Here is a 6,325-nt window from a genome sequence, read left to right on the forward strand (position 1 = left end):
ACAGGAGACAGTAAAAATTTCTGAACTTCATTATACTTAAAGGAACTCAAGCACAAGAAACAAAACCAAGTTAAAATATGTAAGCATAATAAAATATGTGGCATAGATAAATGATATTGTTGTAAAAACAAAGAATAAAACCTAGGAATATTTTACAGAGGTATGTCATTTTGTATTTCATCAAAGCAGTAGCAAAGAGCTTATTAGGCTGTTTAGAAACACATTTTCTTAACAGAATATTGATGCCAGCAAATTAAGTGATATAGCTGCAAAAATGAATGCTTTGCTCAGTTTCTTCTGGTTTACAAGGAAATGCCAAGCAACTGACTTACAAAGGGGACCCAAGTAGAACCAGACCAGACAGTTGTTGCTTAATTACATCATTACTGGAATGGCTGTTATACCCTAAAACATCTGTTCACTAGCACTGAAATTAAATTGTGTCAGGAAATATTTTCTATGTTTAGTTTCAAAAAGTATTAGCAATATGACAAAGCTTCATTATATTTACACCTCAAATTTCTGTGAAAAAGAATAAGCAGTTTTCAAAGTGATTGGGTAAGCATCTTTGAGAGCACAAGAGGAAAGTGTTTCAGACTTGAGCTCTTAGAAGAATAAGTGACGCTAAGCTAAATATCTTATAGCCATGTACTATATTATTAGTAGTATTACTAATAACTATTGACCACAAAGACTAACACCACTTCAAAAAAATTTTTTGGATGCAATGTTCAATGAAAAAATAAAACAAGATTTAAGTTGATGTGTATAAGTTCATTATAGCTTTGAAAAAATTATGCATGATACACACACACTAAGTGTACTTCTCCTACCCCGAAGTGTTTGGTAATGTGTTTATATACTTTCATATCTTAATCCACTAAATAAAAAATATGAGTGAATCACATTACAAATAGATTATTTACGATCATTGAGCTTGAAATTCACTCATTTATTGTAAGTATTTCATAAATATTTAGTTGCCAGATCTCATTATGCTTTTTGTTGTCATCAGATTTACCTAGAAAGAGCCAAGTGGCATCCCATCCCAAATTTCATCTGTTAAGTGTATGCACACATCTTTTCTTAACTCTTTATCAGTGACCATAATGGCTAGATGGTTTTGCATCATGCATTCATAAGGGTACACTCAGACCATGAAGGTCATTCTTGATAGTAATTTGAAGTGCACAGATCACATAGATGAAGACGGGGTATGTACCATGGTCCTCACACTTACCCAAAATCTCGACATACCAGAAACTTCCAGCATTGCCAGAAAACCCTCCTAGATACCTTCTTCCCTTCCTTGCTCCTTTCCCAGCCTTTTTGGGTGTTTAGCAAGCAGACTCTTGAGGTGAAGTATGAGTCAAAAGGCAACAGAAATGGGAGAATACCAAGGGGTGGATGAATGTTTAGGAAACCACTAGACTCACAGAGGTTGGTCCACAGGCCATTGTGAGTTGATGATAAAGCTTTTACTCCCTGGTAGACTCAGAAAAATAAAGGAAGGTGTAGGTTTGCACTAAAATAAGTGCTTTATTTTGAAGTATATTGACTTGAAGGACTGCCCTTTATTGTGCTATTATGTCATTCCTTCTTTTGGGGAGAGTAACTATTGAAATGTACATTTGTTCATAAAATGATGGAGATGGACAACTGTTGCCTTTTTCAAAAAAATAGTCTTCATGTGGGGAAACTAAAAACTGGCAACCTTATAACAGTCTCTGAATTTTAAAAAAATGTACAAGCTTGGGAAACCCCAAATTTGTAAGCCACTGCTCTACAAGATGATAAATCTCAGGAGTATTTTCTTCTGTGTTCAACCCAACATCCGTACCCTGATAGCTGGTCCTCTGTCCTTGTGGAATCATCCCATTGCAAAAGCAGCACAAAACAACCCCCTTGGAATTCATTCTCTCTGTTTTTTTTTTCTCTCTCTCTCTGTTTCTCTCTCTCTCACACACACACACACACAGATTCACTTCCCACACATACACAAACAGACCCACTTCCCACACATGCACACACACACCATGTTTGAACTATAAACTCATTAGTTTGAAGCTTGAACACCAGTTTTAAATGCTATGTATTTTGGTATTAAATCGTTAGTGTTGCAAATGTCTTAGGCAGTTCAGCCATGAAACAAAGCAGATTAGGCATTGTCACCACATTTTCTGTGTCCGTTTCTTCAAAAGAACACTGCGCTTCACTTTGCTGCAAGGGAAGGCCATGCCAAAGCCTTTGCACTTCTGAGCCACAATGCTGACATAGTCCCGAACAAGGAGGAGGCAGGCCTCCTTTTTGCACCTTGCACTTCACAATAAGAATAAGGAGGTGGTTCTTATGACCATCAGGAGCAAAAGGTACACTGTCTGCCTGTCCACTGTCATTTAGTGTTCTCTGGTGTCAGGGATGATTCGAAGTCTGAGAGAAAAGAAATGAGTTTCATCCATTAATCACAATTTTAAAATATCAGTTGTTTACCTAAATTTTTAAGAAGTCTTTTATTTTTAATTTATGTGGGTATATAGTAAGTGTATATATTTATCAGGTACATGAGATGTTTTGATACAGGTGTGCAATGCATAATAATCACATCAAGGAGAATGGGGTATCCGTCCTCTCAAGCATTTATTCTTTGTGTTACAAGCAATCCCATTATACTCCTTTCGTTATTTTTAAATGTTTACAGAATTTTTAAATGATTTTTTTTAGTGACAACAGGCACATTACTTTACCTCGCTGATCTTCAGTTTATATTTCTTAACAAAATAAAATATGGGCACATAAGACCAAGCTTCTCAGCACTCTTACGAGATTCCAGGGATTCAGGCATGTGTATTGTCTGGTACCATGTCACTGTCAAGCAAACTTCACACTGCCCTCCCTGAACTTGCCTGACATGTGCCAGTAGAAACCCTGAAAGTGGATGCTGGCAAAAATATTACCCAAGGTGAATCCAGATTGTTATCCATGCCCTTTAATGGGATATCTTTTAGCAAATAATCTTTTGTGGTTGTGGGTTTCTAATCCATGTTCTAAGAGTTTTAATTATGAAGTTAGAGGGTAGTTTGTCTAATTTCTCATAATATCTCCTAATATCACTTTCTGTATAATCACAGATAGACATGCATTAGGGACCAGTGTCACCCAATAGTAGACACAGAATGAACAATTCCATATTCAAGGCAGATCAAGCCCTTGTTTTTGAGCATGGACAGCCTCAAAAATCTCCTGCTGATAGTTCCTTTAAAGCACTTTTTAATGAAAGTGTTCAACCAGAACTTTTCTGTCGATAATACAGATATACTGGATGGGTTTTACTGATAGAGTTAATAGAAAATTAGATAGGATCTTGGAGATAAACGAGCTCCTCTTTGCATCCTGCTGTAGATTTAGTTCCTCCTTGGTATGGTAAGCACCTTCTTACCCTGTTCAATTGGATGATAATGAAGAAAAGGGGCAGATAATGAAGAAAAGGAGCCTCTTTGCAGAGGCTGTGCTTATCAATGCACTTTACATGTGTTAATTTGTAGTTTAATTCATGAATTAGCTATTAAGTATTGGTCCAGTACTGCTTTGATGGTGTAGGTATGTGAATGTGGAATCTGTACCGAACATGATTAGGACTGTAAATACTTCCTATTTTATGACTTCAGGAGAGAAAGAAGATATAGTCCCAGCTTCTTTGAAAGACATTTAGAGGAAGAGACAGAACAATAATTGTAACAGCTATCCCAAAATTTGCCCATATTCCTAATGCCTATTAACAGACAAGGATCCTATTACTGGGTTGATCTCAGTTTACATATTGCTTCCATCAGAACTAAGGGCAAGCATTGCATTTCATGAATAAGCTTAAGTTTAGATTTCTCCTAAAGATATAATCTTGAGTTTCAACTGTTGTGCAGAGCAGAAGGTTGAAGACCTGTGCTTGTCTTATGTATTCATTTTTTACAGATGGGATGAATGTCTTAAGGTTTTTAGTCATTATTCTCCAAACAATAAATGTCCAATTTTGGAAATGATCGAATACCTCCCTGAATGCATGAAGGTAAGCTCTCTAAAACAAAACTCTTCCTGGGTTTATGTTTGGCATATATGATGTGAGGATTTATTGTTGTCATCACAATCTAATGATAATAATTTCCATCATGAAATAAAGCTTCTAGTTTCCCATAGGCTATAAGGGAATTTAGACAATAAGTATTTAATGAGGACCTTCTTGAATTAAAGAATCTTATTAATTATTTTGTGTAATACAGGATAATATGGTAAACAGATTTTTTTATTCAAACAATCCACGCCTGTAACAGAGACTATAAACTGGTGTTTGCTGGCTGAATAAAACCTTAATATGTGTTTTGTTTGGCATGCATGTTATTGCTCTTTCAAATTTGCATGAATTGCTAACATTTGAAACCAGGATGCTTTCCTTAAGGTTCCAGTTATCTGGCTTCTCATAAGAATGAAATTTGGCACCTAAGCCTGCCTTCTCACAAGGCAGGAATTGCTGGGTTCAGCACCAGATGCTTCCCATGGATGTGGCAATCACTCTCCTATTTGAAACACCCCAGTTCTCCCTTTTGTACATTGGGCCTAGTGCCCCGTGTTAGTTGTCACATATAGCCGTTTTTGTGCAATTACTTTCCTTAGAGTAGAGAAGTATTGAATTATGGCTCTATCCTAACTGTAAAGATTAAAGCTTGCCCTAGGATAGCCAATATCTCAAGAACAATGGGAAAAAGCTCTTACATTTGGCATTGTTCCTTTATTTGCATGACGTGCCTGGCTTCTGTGGGTTTTTAAGCATGTGACTCTCTATGCTACATTAAATACACACCCCACATATGACCTGACACTCCATACAAGACAAATATGCACAAACTGTTGAGCAGATGAGTATTAAAGGATGCAAATAAAAGATCTAGGAAAGTTGGGATTTGAGGGTTGGGACAGACAGAAAATCAGAATCACTTCAGATTGCATGCAAAGGGAAAAATATATTCAAATGCTGGGGGAGGCAGTAAGATATACTGACAGAGGGAATAAAAGCCCATATTTGGAGCCTTCTGGAGGCCATGGGATCTAATTCTGGTGCTGTCTCTTGCTATACTGCTTTAGATAAGTCATTTCACCTCAGAATTTATTTTCTGTTTTATTTATGTCTAAAACAATGATGCTGATGCTGAGTTTACAAAGTGATTACAAAAGTAGGGGTGAAATATATAAAGTGCTAAGGGCAATGGTCAGTACATAATTTACCTCCTACTGTTTTATACTGCTTATGTGGTTATTTGTAGTACTAGTATTTTGTTTTTATTTATTGAATAAGGACTTACTATGTGCTAAACATTGTGTGCATTTTTTTCTTTATAATGCCTAATAAAAACTGGAGCCAGTCTAGTACATATGTACTAGTACAAATAGTGTACAGATTATCTTGTTAGGTGGCTGAATCTCATCGAAGGACACATAAATACTCAAGGTTGAAAACAATCTCAAACTTTCTTATTCAGTGATTATAGTTGTTGAAATCTGTCTTAATGAATAATCAGAGATACAGACAGATTTATATAGAATGTTTCCTGCAGCATCATTTATAATTATAAAAAAGGTGAAGTATTCACATGTGAAAACATAGTAAAGAATTGAAATTATACCACAATGTTAATAAAAATGGTCTGTTATGTGATTATGAATAGTTTTTAATTTCTTCCTTATGCTACTATATTTTCTAGATAATTTTCTATGATGACTTGTATTATTTTGGTATTTTGAATACTTTTTAACAAAATTAATGAACTTAAATGTCTTAATTTAGCTCAACATAACACATTGGAATTACTTACACAACATTTCTGAAAAGTTGTTCCTGCAATCTGCCCAGCCCCCAGCCAAGGCAGCCCATCCTTTATTTTGCCCATGTTGATTATTAACAAGTTTACAAGCTGTAATAAATAACCAGACTTGCCTGTTTCTGCCTTGAACAGCACTACTGACTAGCCTTGTCTTTATTTTTCATAATGTTTGTTGTGATCCCCAGTACTGACATCCAGTCACCAATAGAGTCTTCCTTGAAGTTTTCTTAGTCCCGTTGGTACCTGACACCACCCAGGGTGCTGTTTCTTCCCTTTTGGATATAGTCTGACCATCTACCCTCAAGTTCTGCAGGTGACATTCACCAGAAGCCCCAGGAGCTCCTGGATGCATTGATGGCAACATATGGGGTATTGTGTCCAGTCCTGGTTCTAAGAGGGCAGCCTGGCCAAGTGGTATTTCTTTCTCAGGGTCATAAATATGGGCCACTAGATTTGAG

This window comes from Gorilla gorilla, chromosome 7 (genome assembly GCF_029281585.2).
Source record: "Gorilla gorilla gorilla isolate KB3781 chromosome 7, NHGRI_mGorGor1-v2.1_pri, whole genome shotgun sequence".
In the NCBI taxonomy this organism is placed as follows: Eukaryota; Metazoa; Chordata; class Mammalia; order Primates; family Hominidae; genus Gorilla; species Gorilla gorilla.